Here is a 10,210-nt window from a genome sequence, read left to right as displayed (position 1 = left end):
CCTGTGTGTCCTTGCCTGAGTGCTGCTGCTGGGGAGGGAACGATGGTCTTTTAGCCTGCTCTCTACAAACCCCCACACTGTGTGAGTGTGTGTGTGTAAGAGAGACGGGGTGGGGGGCGGGGGGCGGGCTGAATCGAACCAGAGACTCCTGCATTGCAGGCAGATTCATTACCGTCTGAGCCACTAGGGAAGCGCAAAGTTTTGGGGAGAGAGATTAATCATAAACTCAGCAAGGAAACGGGTTTTAGGAGGGCTGGGTTTCCAGTCCCTGTGCTGTGGGGCTGGCGTTGGAACGGAAGAACCTCTGTGGGGTCCGGGGGAGCACGCGACGATCACCGCTGTGGCCCAAGGCAGAGAAGAGAGTGGAGCTGCTGGAGAAGACAGAAAAGGGGGGTGGGGTGGGGGTGAGAAGAGCCCGCAAAGAGAGCTTCAGAGGAGGTGGGGACAGCCCTCCGCCGCCGAGCGGGAAGGGCTGAGACTTACACTTGAGGTCTCTGGAGGGCAGAGGGAATGGGGACATGATCCATTTGGAGCCACCATGCAGTGGGCGCCCAACCACGCGGGCTCTCGCCGCGCGCGGTTTCCGTGCAGGTTTGGGAGGCAGCCTCCAGCCCGCCGACCCCGGGCGCCCAGGGCCGGCCTTGCTTTTGACCTTCGGGCAGAGCCCGAGCCGAGGCTCCTGCAGGAGAGAGCGGCTCTCTGGGCACACGTTCCTTGGGGGCGGGGCGGGGCACCTGGTCCAGGTGCGCGGGATGGAGGAGCCTGGCGGTGCTGGGCCGGGAGACGCAGCGGCGGCGGCGTGTTTCCCCCGCTGCGCAGGCGGGCGGGGCGTGAGTGGTAACAGGTGCGCGATCCCGGGATCCCGAGATGCCCAGGCGCACGGATGCGGCCGCGAGGAGCGCGCGGACCGCTTCGCTGCCGCCTCGGCGTCTGCGGAGCTGCACCTCCTCCTACTCCAGGTAAGCGGCCAGCGCACCCCTCTGCGGGGCTCTGGGTTGGGATGGCAAGCTGAAGGTGTGGGGAACAGCCTGGGATTCAGGGCTCCTGCCCCGGAGCAGCCACGGTTGAGCCACCTGGGAGGCTGGGAAAGGACGGTCTCTCCCCGACTCAGTGACTGGGGCACCACAGGCGTCCAGATGACACCACGACGCCTCCAACGAGGCAGCCCTGGCTCCTGGCCCCTGTGAGGGTGTGGGGACAGGCACGAGGTTGAGGCGGTCTCTGGGCCCTTCCTCCAGGCAGTGGTGGAGTGTGAGGGGGCTTTGAGGTTCACAGGGGAACAGAGGGGGCCCAACCTGAGCCCCGGTCCCAGGCGGGACGCCAGGCTAGGAACCTGCTTCTCCTGCTCTGGACTCTGGCCCCTCCTGGCCTGGCATCAAGCCCGCCTGGCCTACCTGCTGAAATGGCTCCAGACCTTGAAGGGCCAGGCAGCCAGAGCCACAGAGCTCCTGCAGGGCACAGGGCTGGGCCAGCAGAGTCAGCCCCACCTGGGAAGTATGCTGATTTGTCCAGTGGCCACCCCAGCTGACCGTGTTCTTCTCAGATGGGGCTGGGAAGAACCTCAGCGACAGGGCCAGATAGAGCCATACCACCCTCCATTGCGCAGGTGAAAAGCCAGGGTCTCTGAGCCAACGTCCAGGAGTGTATGCACTCCTGGGCTTCCAAAAGCTCTCACAGGTCTCGGGTCTCCCTTTCCAGTTGGGGGTGGGGGAAGGCGGAAGTCAGTTCAGTCACTCAGTCGTATCCGACTCTTTGCAACCCCATGGACTGCAGCACGCCAGGCTTCCCTGTCGGTCACCAACTCCCAGAATTTACTCAAACTCATGTCCATTGAGTCAGTGATGCCATCCAACCATCGTACCCTCTGTCGTCCCCTTCTCCTCCCTCCTTCAATCTTTCCCAGCATCAGGGTCTTTTCCAAGGAGTCAGCTCTTTGCATCAGGTGGCCAAAGTATTGGAGTTTCAGCTTCAACATCAGTCCTTCCAATGAACACCCAGGACTGATCTCCTTTAGGATGGACTGGTTGGATCTCCTTGCAGTCCAAGGGACTCTCAAGAGTCTTCTCCAACACCACAGTTCAAAAGCATCAATTCTTCGGTGCTCAGCTTTCTTTATAGTCCAACTCTCACACCCATACATGACTACTGGAAAAACTGGCTTTGACTAGGCAGACCTTTGTTGGCAAAGTCATATCTCTGCTTTTTAATATGCTGTCCAAGTTAGTCATAACTTTTCTTCCAAGGAGCAAACGTCTTTTAATTTCATGGCTGCAGTCACCATCTGCAGTGATTTTGGAGCCCCCCAAAATAAAGGCTGTCACTATTTCCATTGTTTCCCCATCTATTTGCCATGAAGTGATGGGACCAGATGCTATGATCTTAGTTTTCTGAATGTTGAGTTTTAAGCCATCTTTTTCACTGTCCTCTTTCACTTTCATCAAGAGGCTCTTTAGTTCTTCTTCATATCTGAGATTATTGATATTTCTCCCAGAAATCTTGATTCCAGCTTGTGGGGAGAGTCAACCATGAACTCTCAGTTTTGAGCAGGGAGCAGGCCTTCCTTAGTGGAAGCTTCTGCAGCTCAGAACTGAATGTTGAAGTCCACGTGAGGTCCTCTTGAACCTGAACTACACAGGTGGGTTGCAAACATGTCGCTGTGTGCCTCTCATTCTAGGATGGTTTCTCAGAGTGAATTTGTTTTTTTGTGACATTGGCATTTTTGAAGTGTACAGACAGGTTAATTTTTATTTTCTTTTTGAATTATGAAAGCGTAACACATTTACAGGAGACTTGGAAAATACAGAACAGGGTTACATAATAGTTCCACTGTATATTATAGGTATTTTTTTTTTTAAAGTAGATCAGGCTGGTTAATCTTGCAGACTGTGTATCTGATGTTATTGATATTTCTCCCAGCAATCTTGTTTCCAGCTTGAAATTTATCCAGCCCAGCATTTCTCATGATATACTCTGCATAGAAGTTAAATAAACAGGGTGACAATATACAGCCTTCACGTACCCCTTTCCCAATTCTGAACCAGTCTCTCCATGTCCAGTTCTAATTATTGCTTCTTGATCTGCCTACAGGTTTCTCAGGAGACAGGTCAGGTGGTTTGTTGTGGTCCACACAGTCACAGTCTTTAGCGTAGTCCGTGAAGCAGAAGGAGATGTTTTTCTGGGATTCCCTTGCCTTTTTTAGGATCCAGTGGATGTTGGCAATTTGATCTCTGGTTCCTCTGCCTTTTCTAAATCCAGCTTGTACATCTGGAAGTTCTCAGTTCACATACTGTTGAAGCCTAGCTTGAAGGGTTTTGAGCATTATTTTGCTAGCATGTGAAATGAGCACAATTGCACGGTAGTCTGAACATTCTTTGGCATTACCTTTCTTTGGGATTGGAATGAAAACTGACCTTTTCCAGTCCTGGGGCCACTGCTGATTTTTCCAAATTTGCTGGCATATTGAGTGCAGCACTTTCACAGTATCATCTTTTAGGATTTGAAATAGCTCAGCTGGAATGCCAAAAAGTAAAAAACAAACAGAGGGCAACTCCCATACCCATCGATATTGATTTTTTTTTTCTTTTGACCCCTTGTGTGATCTTAGTTCTCCAGTTCCCCTCCCCGCAACAGGAGTGGGAACACCCACCCCACCCCCACCCTGCCCCTGTGGTGGAAATTGATTCTTAACCCCTGAACCTCCAGGGAATTCCTCCATCACCATTGATTTTTACCTTAGTTGCATTGTAATCTCAGAACATTGTCTGCATTATTTTAATTCTTTGAAATATGTTGAGATTTGTGTCACGGCCCCAGTCATCTTCTATAAAAACTGAATGTTTTTTAAGATTCTTTCCCCACATTGGTGCATTTAGCCCCAGTTCATTTATTTTGATTTCTCTATGGTGTCTCCCTGTGCAAATATATTCAGGTAGTTTCCAGTTTTTCTCTGTTATAAACCACGATGCGGCGAACATTCTGGAATGTGTCTCCTTATTCCTGTGTGAGAGCTTCTGAGTGTTTAAATAGAAGTGGGCTTGCTGGCCTGACGCTGTTGGTTGCTTCAGCTTTACCGGCGCCTGCCAGGTTGCTCTGCATCGTTCTTCCATTGGCACACAGCCTCCTAACAGGGGAGGAGAGTGTCTGTCTCTTGGTACCAGCAGACTTGACGATTTTTCTTCATCCTCATTGTGATTTTAACCCGCATTTCCCTGGTTGATAGAGGAATTGCCCAGCTTTTCACTGTTTATTGGCTATTCTGGTTTCTGCTGTGAATTGCCATTTACATCCTTTGTTTCTTCCATGGGTTGTCTTCTCCTTGTTGATTTTTTAATATTTATTTTTATTTGTTTGTCTGCATAGGGTCTTAGTTGTGACACATGGGATCTAGTTCCCTGACCAGGGATCGAACCCAGGCCCCCTGCATTGGGGGGGGGGCAGGGTCTTAGTCACTGGACCACCAGGGAGGTTCCTCCGTGTGCATGTTTTGGATGCTAATCACTTGCCAACTGTAGAGTTGCCAAAAGACTCCTTCCTTGTGTGACTTCAACTTTTTTATGGATTTATATTTATTTATGGCTGCGCTGGGTCTTTGCTGCTGTGGGGGATTTTCTCTAGTTGCAGGGGGTGGCCCTCTCGTTGCAGGGCACCCCCCCCTTGATGCAAAGCAGGGGCTCTGGGGTGCATGGACTTCAGAGGTTGGAGAACAGGGCCTGAGCAGTTGTGGCTCCTGGTTCTCGAGCACAGGTTCAACAGTTGTGGTGCACAGTCTTCGTCGCTCTGAGGTCGCACATGGAATCTTCCCGGACCAGGGATGGAACCCGTGTCTCCTACTCTGGAAGGTGGATTCTTTATGACTGAGCCAACAGGGACACCCTTAAACTTTTTAAAGTGGTTTTACATTTTAAGGGCTTACCTGTGGCTCAGATGAGAAAGAATCCATCTATAGTGCAGGAGACTCAGGTTCGATCCCTGGGTCGGGAAGATCTTCAGGAGAAGGGAATGGCTACCCACTCTAGTATTCTTGCCTGGAGAATTCCAAGGACAGAGGAGCCTGGCGGGCTACAGTCTATGGGGTTGCAAAGAGTCGGACATGACCGAGTGATTTTCACTTACATTTTAACGTCCACTTTGAAAATTAAAAAAAAAAAAAAAAACAACCTTTCAGAAGTTTTATCTAGATGTTTCAGACACTCATTTCATGATAAAAAGTGACAGGTTCCCTCTGGGGAGCAGTTTGGGTACATCTTTCCAGACCTTTTCCTGTGCATCTAGGATCAGTTATTTACTTTCCTCTCAAATGGGATGTGGAGAAGGCAATGGCACCCTACTCCAGTACTCTTGCCTGGCAAATCCCATGGGTGGAGGAGCCTGGTGGGCTGCAATCCATGGGGTTGCTCGGAGTCAGACATGAGTGAGCGACTTCACTTTCACTTTTCACTTTCATGCATTGGAGGAGGAAATGGCAACCCACTCCAGTGTTCTTGCCTGGAGAATCCCAGGGACGGGGGAGCCTGGTGGGCTGCCGTCTATGGGGTCGCGCAGAGTCGGACACGACTGAAGTGACTTAGCAGCAGCAGCAGCAGATGGGATGAATGCTCTGGGTATCATGTGGCCTTTACACCAGGCGACCTGTGTACCTCTCCTGAGGACAAAGATTCCCCCTACGCCTATGTGTGTATAACACATAGGCATATGTGTTATAACACGTGTATAACATATGTATAACGTGCGTACACACATATACAACCTGCCAGCACCCCGCTCCGCCCTGATCTAGGAGTTGCCTAGCACTAAAGAGAGAACCAACCAGCCAGCTTGTCTACACATATTCCTTTTTAAAAAGGTTGTGGTAAAATATGCGTAACGTGGGATTTACCATTTTAACCATTTGTAAGTGTTCAGTTCAGTGGCCTTATGTATATTTGAAACAGGAGGGAAAAGGGCAGGGCATAGCCTTTAAAAGAATGACATAAACTGGTCAGAACTGATGGGGTCCTAGATGGTGGAAGATTTAACTTGACCTTGAGCCTTATTATACGCTCATTGTAATATATTAGCATATACTAAACAACACACCCACAAGTGCCACGGCAGTTCCGAGGGCAACCACAGAAGACCAAAACGTGTGTGGTGGCCCCATTTCTGGAACTCTCCACTCCTTCTCCAAAATATTTGGAATAATCCTCCCACTCATCGGGTTTCCCTGGTGGCTCAGCTGGTTAAGAATTCGCCTGCAATGAGGGAGACCTGGGTTCGATCCCTGGGTTGGGAAGATCCCCTGGAGAAGGGAATGGCTACCCACTCCAGTATTCTGGTCTGGAGAATTCCATGGACTATATAGTCCATGGGGCCACAGAGTCTGACATGAATGAGTGAATTGCACTTTCCCACTCATTCAGTTCCGTTCAGTTGCTCAGTCGTGTCCGACTCTTTGCGACCCCATGAATCGCAGCACGCCAGGCCTCCTTGTCCATCACCAACTCTCAGAGTTCACTCAGACTCATGTCCATTGAGTTGGTGATGCCATCCAGCCATCTCCTCCTCTGTCGTCTGTTGGGGGCCAGAGTGAGGCACTCCGCCCATGGCAAAGGTCATGAGGAAGGAGGCTCGACATACGCAAGGGTGGAATCGAGCCTCAGGAGTCCCCCTGGAAATTCTCAAGCATCTACCCCCATAACCAGAGCCTGCCTACTTTACTACTTTGTGCTCCCACCTACACCTCTGACTTTACGGGGGGCTGTCCCCCACCACCTCTTTCAGAGAAGGAGTTAATTTAGAGCTCCAGTTAATAAAAACTCCTGGGCATGACAAGAGTGTTTTAACTTACAAACTCCTCTGAAGGTTCTCTAGCCTGCCTGACAGGCTTGTCCGGCCACATGTGATTGCTCACAGCCTCCCAACCGTGAGAGGCACGAGATGCTTTAAACCTTCTAAAAACAGGTTCCTTAGAAAAGTTAGAAAACTATTAGTATAAGTATAATGGGCTGATTAGAAATTGTATTGGTGAAGGGTTTTTCATTTGTTGAGCCAATGTTTGTTGCTAAGTCTCCATATCCCCTGCCCTTACACACATTAATGAATATATAAAAGAAATAAGTATTAACCTTTGATATTAATCACGTTAGACCTTAGGCTAAATAAATTCTTGCCTTAACTAAAACCCACTACACCCTCACCCTATAGGAATGTAACTTTATTTGGGTGGCGTCTGTTTTAAGAATAATCACCCCTGGAGAAATAAGTGTCCTGGTTGACTGACCACTGTCACAAGGAGAGGGTCATAAATTGTCAGCAGGCCCCCTGGCCAGAAGATGATGTAACACCCCTAAGACCTCTGTATACATTTGTATGAAGCACCTGACTTTGATAAAAGTCAGGACTGCTGACCCCACGTGACTTTTGCATAACTTCTCAGTGTATAAAAGTAGACCATGGAAAATAAAGAATTGGGATCAGTTTCTCGAAATACTGGTCTCCCCATGTCGCTCTGTCTCTCACTCTGGCTGAGTCTCCATCTGGAGCGAGGAACCCACCATGCTTACTAATTATGCCTGGGCTTCTAAGATCCGACCGGGGAGGCCTCAGTGTCTCCTCTCCTTCAGGAGAACGGAAGGATGCCTGCGGCCTATGTAAGTGGTGCAAGCTTCTTGTCTTGAAGTTTTATTGGTCTCCCGCATAAACCAAGCTACTCAGCCTCTTTTTTCCACTGAATTTTCCTACTGAGCTATCCTCATTCTGTTACTCTTTACATCTCTAATTAATATCTATTTGAAGCTATTGTATCCTGATCCTCGCCAACGCCGTCCCCGCTTCGAATACCCTGGATCAGCCGGGGCTGGACCCCGGCAGTCGTCCCCTTCTCCTCCTGCCCCCAATCCCTCCCAGCATCAGAGTCCTTTCCAATGAGTCAACTCTTCACATGAGGTGGCCAAAGTACTGGAGTTTCAGCTTTAGCATCATTCCTTCCAAACAAATCCCAGGGCTGATCTCCTTCAGAATGGACTGGTTGCAGTCCAAGGGACTCTCAAGAGTCTTCTCCAACACCACAGTTCAAAAGCATCAATTCTTCAGTGCTCAGCCTTCTTCACAGTCCAACTCTCATATCCATACATGACCACAGGAAAAACCATAGCCTTGACTAGATGGACCTTTGTTGGCAAAGTAATGTCTCTGCTTTTGAATATGCTATCTAGGTTGGTCATAACTTTTCTTCCAAGGAGTAAGCGTCTTTTAATTTCATGGCTGCAATCACCATCTGCAGTAATTTTGGAGCCCCAAAAAATAAAGTCAGTCACTGTTTCCACATCTATTTCCCATGCAGTGATGGGACCGGCTGCCATAATCTTCGTTTTCTGAATGTTGAGCTTTAAGCCAACTTTTTCACTCTCCTCTTTCACTTTCATCAAGAAGCTTTTTAGTTCCTCTTCACTTTCTGCCATAAGGGTGGTGTCATCTGCATATCTGAGGTGATTGATATTTCTCCCGGCAATCTTGATTCCAGCCCAGCGTTTCTCATGATGTACTCTGCATAGAAGTTAAATAAGCAGGGTGACAATATACAGCCTTGACGTACTCCCCTTCCTATTTGGAACCAGTCTGTTATTCCATGTCCAATTCTAACTGTTGCTTCCTGACCTGCATACAAATTTCTCAAGAGGCAGATCAGGTGGTCTGGTATTCCCATCTCTTTCAGAATTTTCCACAGTTTATTGTGATCCACACAAAGGCTTTGGCATAGTCAATAAAGCAGAAATAGATGTTTTTCTGGAACTCTCTTGCTTTTTCCATGATCCAGCGGATGTTGGCAATTTGATCTCTGGTTCCTCTGCCTTTTCTAAAACCAGCTTGAACATCTGGAAGTTCACGGTTCACATATTGATTAGCCTATGAAATTCGCCAGCCCATAAAAACTGGCCATCCTCTCTTTCAGGGCCCCTTGCCTTCTGAGACGGCCCACACCCTGTCTGCAAAGTCTGTTTCTCCCAGGGACACTCCTGCCTTTTGAATTCCGTCTATGAAATGTGTGTCTCTCTCTGTTTTAAATTAAGGTATAACTGCTTTACTATGTTGTGTTAGTTTCTGCTGTACAACAAAGTGAATCCGCTGTATGTCTACATACTTCCTGCCCACCCCGCCTCCCACCCCACCCCTCTAAGTCATCACGGGGCACTGAGCTGAGCTCCCTGTGCTATGCGGCAGCTTCCCACTGGCTGGCTGTCTTACACATGGTCCTGTGTATATGTCAAGGCTACTCTCTCAATCTGCACCACCATCCACTTCCCCCTCTGTGTCCACAAGTCTCTGGGTCCATACGTCTGCACATGTATCCCTGCCAAGCTGATGGTTCATCGGTACCATCTTTCTAGATTCTATATATATGGGTTAATATATGATGTTTTTCTCTTCCTGACTTCACTCTATATGACAGACTCAACAAGTGACCCAATTTCATTCCGTTTTAATGTTTGCATAATATTCCATTGTATACCTGTATTACATCTTCTTTATCCATTTCTCTGTTGATGGACATTTAAGTTGCTTCCATGTCTTGGCTGTTGTAAATAGCACTGCAACAAACATTTGTTGTTTAGTCACAAAGTCATGTCTGATTCTTTTACGACCCTGTGGACTGTAGCCCACCAGACTGCCCATGGGATTTCCCAGGCAAGAATACTGGAGTGGGTTGCCATTTCCTTCTCCAAGGGACCTTCCTGACCCAGGGATTGAACCCAAGCCTCCTGCATTGGCAGGTAGATTCTTTACCACTGAGCCACAAAAGGAAGCCTGCCATGAACACTGGGGTGCATGGATATTTTCAAATTACACTTTTCTCAGGGTATATGCTCAGTAGTAGAATTGCTGGGTCATATGGTAGTTCTATTTTTAGTTTTTTTTTTTAAGGAACCTCTGTACTGTTCTCCATAAGGGCTACATCAATTTACATTCCCACCAATAGTGTAAGAGGATTCCCTTTTCTCACACCCTCTCCAGAATTTATTGTTTGCTAATTTTTTGATAATGGCCTTTCTGACCAGTGTGAGGGGGTACCTCCTTGTGGTTTTGATTTGCATTTCTCTAACAATTAGTGATGTTGAGCATCTTTTCATGTGTTTGATGGCCATCTGTATGTCTTCTTTGGAGAAATGTCTATTTAATTCTCCCGCCCATTTTTAAATTTTTAAAAGAATATTTATTTGGCTGTGTGGGGTCT

This window comes from Bos indicus x Bos taurus, chromosome 17 (assembly GCF_003369695.1).
Source record: "Bos indicus x Bos taurus breed Angus x Brahman F1 hybrid chromosome 17, Bos_hybrid_MaternalHap_v2.0, whole genome shotgun sequence".
Classification (NCBI taxonomy): domain Eukaryota; kingdom Metazoa; phylum Chordata; class Mammalia; order Artiodactyla; family Bovidae; genus Bos; species Bos indicus x Bos taurus.
This window is presented reverse-complemented; position numbering follows the sequence as displayed.